Raw genomic sequence first — 10,704 nt, 5'->3', positions numbered from 1 at the left:
GGCAACACAGAAAGGAGAATTCTACTTAGTAAGGGTTATAATCCCTAAGCGCGGCCGAAGGCCGCCTACTCAGAAAGAAGTTCGTTTTCGTGTATGCACTATTTCGGTTTTTGTCATATGCATTACTTCGGTTTTGAGTCGAAACTGTGCATGTATGCATTACTTCAGTTTTTGTCATATGCATTATTTCGGTTTTGAACAGAAACTGTGCATGTATGCATTACTTCGTTTTTCTCATATGCGTTATTTCGGTTTTCAAACGAAAGTGTGCATGTATGCATTATTTCAGGTTTTTCATATGCATTATTTCGGTTTTCAACCGAAACTGTGCATATATGCATTATTTCGGTTTTTTTCATATGCATTATTTCGGTTTTCAAACGAAAGAGTGCATATGCATAATTTCGGTTTTTCTAATATGCATTATTGCGGTTTTCGACCGAAACTGTGCATATATGCATTACTTCGGTTTTTTTCATATGCATTATTTCGGTTTTCAACCGAAACTGTGCATATATGCATTATTTCGGTTTTTTTCGTATGCATTATTTCGGTTTTTTTCATATGCATTATTTCGTATGCACAGTTTCCATATGCACAATTTCAGGGTGCCGTTACCAGCTTCTTATGAGGTTTAAAAATAGGCGGGAACTTTATTTAACGGTCACAAAAGTTTTATTACTAGCGCAGAACGGACCTGTAATAAGGAATCTTTTCTCGTTCGATCATTTCACATTCTTTTTGCATTTGCAAAAAATATCGAGTTACTGTTGTGGCAGATTCATTCCACTGTTCGAGCACTGAACCGGAAGTCGTTAAATTCACCAAAAGATAGAGCCTACCCGATTTGGTACATATGTCATATGTTGTGTTTGTGTTCAATAAAAAAATATTTCCCTCCATTTTCGAGGGGGTGGAGGGTGGTCTAGCACTCCCTGTATCAATGTGGCCATATTCGCAGGTTCAACTGTAAACCACTGTTTCTTAGACAGTTTTTTTTATTATCTCCTAGCTCAGATCTGAAAGAATAAATTAAATCTTTTGATTTTAAATCTAAATTAAATCTTTTGTTTTTATTGGAAGTAAATTTTTAAGTGAAAAAGTGGCGATGGAGGTGCAGCGTTTACTCTTTTGAATAAATAAGGATCAACTGAATTCCAATCATACGGTTAAAAACCTTAACATTCCAAAAATTCCTTCGTTTTCCAAGGTTACAGCCTTTTTGTTGAAAATACAGTTTTTTGCTTGAAAATTCAGTTTTTTTGAAATTAAAATGTGGCAACGCTGCCCTGTATATCGTCGTTTAAGGTACAAAACCACGTATGTCAGGTTGCATAAATTATTTTCTAGAGAGTAAAGTAAAGCAATCGCATTTCTGGATAGTATATTTCAGGACGAATGGATAGGGCGGGCTTGAGTCAGAAGCTTTTGTGAGCAAATCCAATTTTTGGCAAAAAAAAATGGCACCCCCATTGCGAAGGTCGACTGGCAGTAGATAAACGACTATTAATCGATTATCGATTATCGATGTCATTGTGAACACTTTTTAATCGCTCATCCTTCTATTGCTGTTTTTTAGTCGTTGGAGTTTGCGTTTTTAAAATTTACATAAGAAAGTGGTACTAAAATTAAAAATTGTGAAATATACATATGTATGTAATATCATTGGCAAAGGTATAGAAAAAGGAGATAAAGTTGTGTCAAAATATGTCGCCAAATTTTGGCGTCAAAATATGACATAGTGAAAACCAGTCTTTACAAATCAAAAATTGTAAGCAACAAAAGGCAACTTGCGCGATTGGTCGAGCTGATGCAGGAGAATGAGGACATAGGCAAAGGAATTTTCGGAAAGAGTATTGGCGGAAGCTCCGCTTCTGTTGTGAAAGATATACAATATTTCTTGTGCATATAACTCCGGCTACGCCATCCACAATGTTTTTGCGCAGAACCAACATCAAAGTTTACAAAAAACTGCATAATTTATTAATTACCTAGTGCTCGGAAAATTGAAATCTTTATTTTAAATTAAAGTTTAATTCTTTCACTACATTTGTATGTTAAAGTTTTTAAACTCGGGTCAGGCGTTTGCACACAAAAACCCAACATCATTGTACAAATAACTAAACCGTACCGCACTTCTTAAACCTCCATAAAGTTTATTAATGAGGAAAACAGATTTTCCTGCAAATTATGTAAAACTTACAAACCGCGAAGCATGTGGAACGCAACTTCTATTCATAAAATTCACATACATATGTACATACACTTCATCTTCCAAACTCCAAGGAATCCGACGAATCTCGCTCGCGAATTCCCTCCTTGCTTTAGCCAACTCTACTAATCTATTAGCTTCCACATCATCTTCCTCATCACCAAACCATATTTCAACTGTATTAATTTTTTTAATTTTATAATAAAAGCAATTATTTTAAAAATGATGTAAATGAAACACTAAGAAAAAATGTAAACAAACAAACAGCTGTCAGTCCACCATTCACAATAGTACAATTTTTTATCGCTCAAGTTACACAATAGCAAAATAAAAGATGATCGACTCGATCGACAAATTTCTATTCTTCCTCCAGTCGACACTCGCAATAGGGGCCTGTCAGTTTAAATCGGTTTGTAGCATTCAAAAATTTGTGAGCCAAAAAAGTATTTTTATCGCATAAAGGCTATATTTTGGAAAAATCGAAGTATCCCTGTTTTGGAATACAAAAAAAAAGTATTATATGCAAAAAAGTATTAATCATGCAGCTTAAATTAATATACGAAGAATTCGCTGTAAAATAAATTTAAGGATCAGAAACTTGTTTTGAATATGCCCAAAAGTCCCTATTTTTCTTCTTTTTTTTTTCTTATACTATTTGGTTTTTTTTCTCTTCTTTGGATCATGCAGATTTTAATACTTGCTGTTAAAACAATTTCAAAATTAATGCCATCACAAAAATCGAGCTCAAACAGTTTTAAATTTTTACGGCTTTTCAGCTACACATTTCCGATCGGACGTCTGAATTGAAGCGATTTTCGCAAGATTCCTGCAAATCTATTCTTATATTTCCCGAAAAACCACCACAAAATTAACGAAAGTACTTGCACAGTAACCAAATCAAATCTCTTAAGAATAAGCCAAGTTTTAAATATATTTATGTATTTGTATATATGTACATATGTAAACATGTATGCAGAAAAATATTTAAAAGGGTATGACATATTGCTATTAGAACACTGAGAAAATGGTTTACGTTTATAGTTACCAAATCTTGTGTTGAGAAACATACATACATATTTTTAGCTGATTAATAATTTCTCGTAGAATATAGCCATCGATGTCATTTTTTAACAAACTGTTCCAAACTCTAATCATTACGTTAGTAGATTCGCAGCTTTAGGCATCTTAAAATTAGTTTGGCTTATGCACGGCTATGGTTTATAACTGTTATGATTATCGGCGGTGAATTCCCATATCTATGCATAGTGTGACCAACTGTACGTAAATGACACGCAGAGTACGTAAATTTATAGCCGTGTACCGTGTACCGAAGCTAACCACAAAATCACGAAAATGTACGTAAATTTAATCGAAGGAATATTGTTGTATGTAAATTTTATCGCCCAACATACATACGTACTTGCAATTTTTGACTAATAAAAACTAAAAAGATCTCTCACGTCAATTCTACGATTCGAATGTTAATTTTGATTCTTTTTTGATTCTAAAGATTTTGTTCATTTGTTCCTTATCGAATACATTGAAAAGTGGATTGAACAATTTGACCATATTATGATGATATTCGCCTGGTGTGCACTTGATCAACCACCGAAATGGGAGTTTATCGAAAGTACCGCGAAGAGCATTGCAAAGAATAATCATTTTGACATAGAATCATCTGACACTGATTTATTCGATCAGTTCACATATTTGTAAAAATACGTTACCCCAGAGAAGATCCAATCGTGGGAAGAAAAATAACACTGACACCGATGAATGCTTTCAACATTTTGACCAACCACATGGTGAGAATCGCATCGTATGTTCTCTGCGCTTACCAGGCACATCAGCTGCCGTTGAACGCGTATTTTCTTTGATCAATCAGATTTGAAGCGATGAGATATGACAACTGAAAATCGAGACATTGCGAGATCTTTTGTTTGTTCGGTACAACATTAAAATGACTTGTACGGAATTTTTCGAATTCGCAAAGAAGCAGCCTCAAATGCTGAAAGAAATTGCATCAGATGGAAAATACGCGTTCAGGAAATCTACTCAAGATCAATGAATTGATTACAACATAGGCCGACACTTTTGTAATTTAGCATCAATTGCATTATTTCAGCTTTGAATGTACAGTATGTACCTAAATATTTCTCAATTCGCAAATAAATATGCTGAAGTTTGTACGTCAAAAATGTGTTTGGATATCGACTAATAAACAGCAATAAAATCGTTTCCAAAATTTTTCTTTAAAACTTTGTGTTGCTACAATCTTTTGTGTACGTAAATGAGTTTTTGGAAAAGCGGTCACACTATCTATGCATTATAATGAGGATAGTTTTTATGTATTTTACTTGACAAATAAATACTTTTCTGCCCAATGACAAATAGTGAGTATGAAAAATATTTAGAAAACCATAAAGAAAGAAACTCTGCACAATAATAAGAAAATTCTCATAGAAGAATAAGCTACGAAAAGCAAAGCTGAAATTTGTATTTACATTTTTCGGCAATAAGCAAAGATTAAACAAGTAAGAAAGTCTAAGTTCGGGCGGAGCGGAACATTAAATACCCGGCGCAAGTATTAACTATATATATTTTTCACCTTTCCGAAAGCTACCGCTACATGGTAAGGGGTGTATCAATTTTGAGTAAATTAGCGTCCTTAAATTATGAAATATTGAAGTTTCAGGCATTTCTGAAATTTACCGTTATATGAAAAGCGGCCGTAATTTTAGTCCGATTTCAATAATTTTCAACCTTTCGCTTTTATGTGGCAAGCACAATAACTGTACCGAGTTTGGTACAAATTGGTAGAACGGATAACGAGATACATACATATATGTGATCATAAGTGGGCGGAGCCACGCTCATTTTCCAAAATTGTATCATAAACGTATTTCTTGGTAAAGAATTGTTGCAAGCATCAATTTTGATTAAAATAGCTTTAATATTTCCTGATTTATCGAAAATTTCGTATTTCTCTAAATTACCGTTATATGGGATGTGGGCGTGGTGATTGTTCGATTTTAAAAATTTTCGGCCATTTCCTATGTTATACTAAGGCCAACAACTGTGCCAAGTTTGGAAGAAGTTGGTGGATCGGTTACCAAGATACACACATGTAACCATAAGTGGGCGTGGCTACGCCCATTTTCCAAAAAATTATAATATTCTTATTTTTCGTCAAAAACTTATTGTAAATATTAATTTTGAATGAATAATCTTCAGTAGTTACTAAAATATCGCAGTTTTCGTATTTCTGAAAATCACCGTTATATGGGAGGTAGGCGTGGTTATTGTCCGATGTTGCCCGTTTTCAAACCATCCGTCCTACGCCCGAAAGAAGTACACATGCCGAGTTTCGTTAAGATATCTCAATTTTTACTCGAGTTATCGTGTGCACAGACGGACGGACGGACAGACAGTCACCGCTTAATCGATTTCTCTTTTCATTCTGATCATTTATGTATACATTTGTCTATATCTATCTCGATTCGTTTTGCCTGTTACAAACAACCGTTATGTGAACAAAGTTATAATACCCTTGTGCACAAGTGCGCTCGGGTATAAACAAAAAAAAATACGGGTGTACCCATGGTACAATTATTACGGGTATTGCCTTCCCAGGGAACACATATTCCGATCTGCCTTGTTTGAAAAACACCGTTGTTACCCAAATAAATCATAAAAGGTTAAATTTGAAAGCCTACATAGTGGGCCGTATGAATAAAAACTAAGCAATTGCTTTTTCTTAAAATTTCATACAATTTACTTCAACTATGTTTGAAAATATCGAGTAAAATGTCTGATATTTAAGAAAAAGCAATTGTCACTATTGTCTTTAGTCTACCACCCTCAGCGCGAAACTTGCTGCACAAATTGTAAAAGGATGCTGCAAATCGAAGAGATTGTTAAAATCTACTTACTCAATGAAATCCAATGAATTTTTTATACGTTGGCCCATGGTCAAATTATACTATAGTAATTACATATATAAATTTCACCATGGCGCTGGCCAATTTTTGTTTTTATTTTTATCTATCATTCACACATGCATACATACATACATACAAATATATATGGGCGGGAATTAATGTGTTTAGACGTAAACAAAAGCAAATCATGTGTAAAATTTGTTCATTCATAGAAAGGCAATAATTATAGCATTTTACCATTGTGGACATTTTATGAGCAATTCGATAATGCTTAAATACTATTGGGGTATTCACAACGGTGTCGTAAGTGTCGTATTGTTGTATGTCGCAAACTTTAAACGCCTAAAAAATATATTAAAGGGGTCCGTAAAGTACCACCAAAGTCATAAATGAATTTTCGCGGTGTTAAATAATAGTTGGTTGTCGTTTCAAGTTCTCTAAGCATTTATTTAAGCTTTTAAAGTTTACAACACACATTAATACGACACTTACGACACCATTGTGAATCCCTCATATGTAGTAGTATGCATAGTAAAGTTGTATGTACAGCGTGGCGACGAATAACTGTTACACATTTTTTTTTTTTGAAAGATAGAAGGGTCATTTAGATATTTTGGGAAGAGAGTATTTTATTATTAATTTTGTACATATTTTACTTTAACTTCATTAATTAGTTTTAAAATTTTAATCCTTATATGCATTTGCCAGCAGAGAGAGATAAGTACATGCGGCGTGCAAGTTGTTTCAGATGTATTTTTTCTTAGACATTGTATAAAAAATTACAAAAAAAAAGAAAATCTGTACACGATTGGTCGAATGAATGGCCGACCTAGTTACCAGTTTCGAGTCTATTCGGTTGCTGCTGAGCATGAGGCCTTATATCAGACAAAATGGCGAGTATAAAGGGCTCAAAATGGAGGAAATTAGCCTACGGTTACAGAAGATATGGAATAAATTAATAAAATTGCAGAAAAATATGTAGAGAATTAGCAATAAAATACTCCCCTAGCAAAATCTATAAAGGACTGTTTTTGTTTTGTTTCTTAGTCGCCACCCTGTAGTTAAGTATATGCCTTTCATTTCTTAAGTTTAATGGCGTGTTCGCATGCAAACAAACGTCGTTTTTAACTCAAATAAAAAGGTGATAACGATATAACTATGCTACATACATATAAACAGATGTATGTATGTATGTGTGTGTGTATATATGTAAATTTAGGAATGCATAATTGTAATTATGTACCCAATAAACACCAAAAAAATATTTCTCCAACCTTGGAGAAATTCATAGTTCTCAAGTTGATATCCAACATCATTCTCCAACTAAATTTTTAATTATCAAGTGAAAAACGAAAGCTATATAGAGGGGAAAACTACCAACGAAAAGTAAACAATCTTCAAAGTATCCGCAAATATTCTTGAAAGAAAATAAAACGCGAAGTTAATCGAGTGGCAAAATTACTGTCGGACTGTATACTGTGAAGTAAATTATTGTAATACGATATTGATTAACTACATACAATACAAAAGGAGTAATAAAATGAAAAGTTAATATTTAAGTTCATCTACATATATATGTCGTTTCAATCAGTGTTGGCAGAATGTTAATCTGATTAACGATTAAAAATGAACGATTAAAATGTTAATCGCGATTAACGATTAAAATTAATTAATCGTAATAATCTGTATGATTAATGATTAAATTCTTTTAATCGTTAATCGTCGATTGTGATTACGATTAATTAATTTTAATCATCAATCGGTAATCCGATTAAAAAGAAAATCTGATTAAGTGGTCTAGTTTGTCTGCATGAAAAACACATAATACTTATATAAACAAATAATAATTATAATTTGTATAACAAAAACTGGGAAGTTTGACAACCCATGGCACATGTGCAGGGAGATATAAAACCTAGTTTTCATAACGTCTGCTGGTAATAGATCACAATCAAAATGCATACCAAATTGCTTAGATTGATGAGGGAAACCGAATTAGCCATACCCGATTAACTGACCAGCATAAATTAATTAATCACCAAACCTACTTAATCAAATTAAGGGCTAATGATTAAAAACTAATTTGTTTAATCACGGTTACGATTAACTATTTAATCAGATTAAATTAAATCATGATTAACTGTAATTCCATTGAATTTAATCAAATTAACTAATTGATTAAAAAATCATCGATCGATTAGTGCCAACACTGGTTTCAATCAAAAAGGTATAGGGTATTTTACTATTTCAATTTCAGTATTTCAGCGATATGTTTGAGACCAATTGGAGAATTACATTAGAGTTCAAGTTGAGAACTACACTCAGAAAAAAGTCAGCCAAATATATTCCTCTCAACACATGATTTGGTAACTATAAACAAATAATGTAACTATAACCAAATAATGTGTTGAGAAAAACATATTTAGTTGACGTAACTAAACTCTTTTCTCAGTGTAGCATTTTCTCAACTTGAGAAACAGTCCTTTTTTCTTACAAAGAAAAATGCCCTTTTTGTTGAGAACGCTTCGATTCTCCACTTGAGGTACTGTTGAGAAGCAACGTTGGAGATTCGAGAAATATTTACTTAACCTCAAGTTGAGCACAAACCTAAATGTTTATTGGGTATTTTTGTGATCACTATGTGTGACTAGAAGTGGGATAGTGCCTCTTATCATCCACGCCCGCATGGAATTCTGGTCCTGTTCGGCGAATAAACTTACCACAACGGTTTTGGTGTAATTGGTGTTATTGTATATGTACATACATACATATGTGTATCAGAACTACTTTAATCCATAATAATGCAAACGGTATTTTTGATGAGAAAGTGATGCTTACTTATGGTAAATTTGCATTTGATATTGATGACAGCACAACCAACGCCTATAGCAATGTACGCACGTGCAGAACTAAATGAAATCGCAAATTCAAATTTACTACGAACTAGATTTATATTAAGTAATACAGGAAACCACTCCAAAGACAACAAAAAACAAAAAGTCATTCACACATCGGCAATGGCAGCACAGTTACAGTTATCGTTATTTGTTATTCTTCCCTCAATGTTTCACAATTCTTTTTTGCTAGATATATGTATGTACATATCATACATTTGTCAAAAGCGTTAAGAAAGAGGCATTACATTAATTAACTAAATAAATTTATTAAAAATGGCTAAAAATTAAAAGAAGGTGAGTATTTAGAATATCCAACATATCCACTAATATTTTTCAGTGCATTTACAAATCTGCGTTCATTACAACCCAAAGGCACCGCATCACATAACCATACCACTTACGTACGTACTTCTCCAGAATATGCGAAAATATCGCACACCGAGTCTTCAAAAGAGTCACAACTCAAAATAATACGTTTGCCAGAAAATGCGAAAAACTATTTCTTAGCACATGATAATCATATGGGCAAGGGCGACTTTACCTTAGTCTCTTTTTTAACAAATTATAACAAAAATTTGCCCCAGCTTTTGCTGAAAGGTAGATAAAAGCTCTGCGAACATTTTTAGCGTATAATCTCAAAAATGCCAAATTTTGAGTTGTGACTCTTTTGAAGACGGTTTGCGATATACATATGTATTTTACCAAGTACGAGTACTACATACATATGTATGTGTGTACGTGTATGCCCGGAAGGAGTCGGATAATATTAAAACGACGAAAATAGTAAAAACCATTGAGTCGAAAAGTTAATAAACTACATACAAAAATACGCAACAATTACAGAATTAATAAGGGGAAAATGCTGTTTCAGTTATTGAATTCTGCTTTTAAGTGCTGAGCCCAAACTTAATTCATCACCAAAGACATTATTATTATTATTATTATTGTGATAGCTACAGTGTGCCTGTGCCTGTGCCTGTACGCAGTACCTTCGTCTTTGTGCCGATGGTCGTGGTGCGAGTACGATGGGCGTCGGGGCGGGCGCGAGGGGCGTGGCCGCATGTGCAGCTCCGGTGGGTATCGGCGCTACCGGTGACGCTCCCATTGGTGCACTCAGAAAGGGCCACGTAACTGGTAACCGATATCCTTTTAATACAGTTATAATACATTTGGTTTTGAGTTCAGAACTATTTTGATTATAATTTATAAATACATAAGTGTAATTAAAAGAATGTATGTTGAATGAATGTATGAAAATACATATGTATGCATATGTACATATGTATTGATGGTAGCTAACTCGAATCTGACGACTTCACTTTGCGCAGAAAGGGAATCAAAGACCATCCTAATTCACATTTGCCACTTTTGCAATTGTGAGTGTTTTGTAGTACACAACATTGCAAATAAAAAATAAAAACAAAAATTCTTTCAATTTGAAGATTTGGCAAGCAAATTATTTTTATGTGGCCTAGAAAATAGCTTCGGATAGCGGGGTATGTCTATTTATTTTCTGATCATAACTTGGAAAACGTGGGTCCGAAGTTTTTAAAATTGTGTACATGCGTCTACTGAATCATTAGCTAAAATACTACCCAACAGAAAATTTATCACAATATTGCTAAAAAAAAGTATGAGTTAAATCTGAAAAAAA

At 33.5% G+C, this 10,704-nt stretch overlaps 1 protein-coding gene across 9 annotated transcripts in view; it reads left to right on the top strand.

Annotated features, from left to right (window-relative positions):
* LOC118748172 (polyhomeotic-proximal chromatin protein) overlaps positions 1-10,704 on the top strand; it is a 428,336-nt gene that overhangs the window by 413,135 nt on the left and 4,497 nt on the right. The window lies entirely within an intron of this gene.

This window comes from Rhagoletis pomonella, unplaced genomic scaffold (genome assembly GCF_013731165.1).
Source record: "Rhagoletis pomonella isolate Grant_MI unplaced genomic scaffold, Rhpom_1.0 Rhpom_scaffold_00012, whole genome shotgun sequence".
Classification (NCBI taxonomy): Eukaryota; Metazoa; Arthropoda; class Insecta; order Diptera; family Tephritidae; genus Rhagoletis; species Rhagoletis pomonella.
This window is presented reverse-complemented; position numbering and strand designations above follow the sequence as displayed.